The following is a 643-nucleotide window of genomic DNA, read 5'->3' on the forward strand; positions in this document are numbered from 1 at the left end:
AAAAAATATTTATACAATTTATTAAACCAGAAAAGATTTATCTCAGTAAAAGGATCATTTCATATTTCAATTTAGGACCTTATCCAAAGTAAAAGGATCATTTCATATTTCAATTTAGGACCTTATCCAAAGATTTGTTTAAATCTGCTACAGTACTTTTTTTTTTGTAAATTAAATTTTCATACAACGCTCAATACATTGACTTCGCATTCTTTTCGTATCGAAAGTCATCTAATAATTTATTTACTGCGGATAAATAATTTTCGTTTTGAAATTGCTTCGCTTTTTCTATTTCTGGAATATTTCAACATTTTTTTCGTTTGATAGTATGTTTGCTTTTGAAAATTCTGATCATAGTCATATTCAATATTATATATTTGTACAACTTTTATTTTATTTTATGTAAGGATTAATTTAACTCTGGCAGAGTATGTTTTTTTTGTAGATTATCGAAGTTATTCTATGGATTCAATCATCTGTGCGTCTTATAAGCTTAATGTCAAAAACACTGATGTGAACACTTGCCTTAATAATAATAATAATAATAATAATAATAATAATAATAATAATAATAATAATGATAATAATAATAATAATCTTCCTTATTTAATAAAGAGCAAGTGTATGCCTATATATACATATA

The sequence above is a fragment of the Palaemon carinicauda genome, chromosome 12, assembly GCF_036898095.1.
Source record: "Palaemon carinicauda isolate YSFRI2023 chromosome 12, ASM3689809v2, whole genome shotgun sequence".
Taxonomy (NCBI): domain Eukaryota; kingdom Metazoa; phylum Arthropoda; class Malacostraca; order Decapoda; family Palaemonidae; genus Palaemon; species Palaemon carinicauda.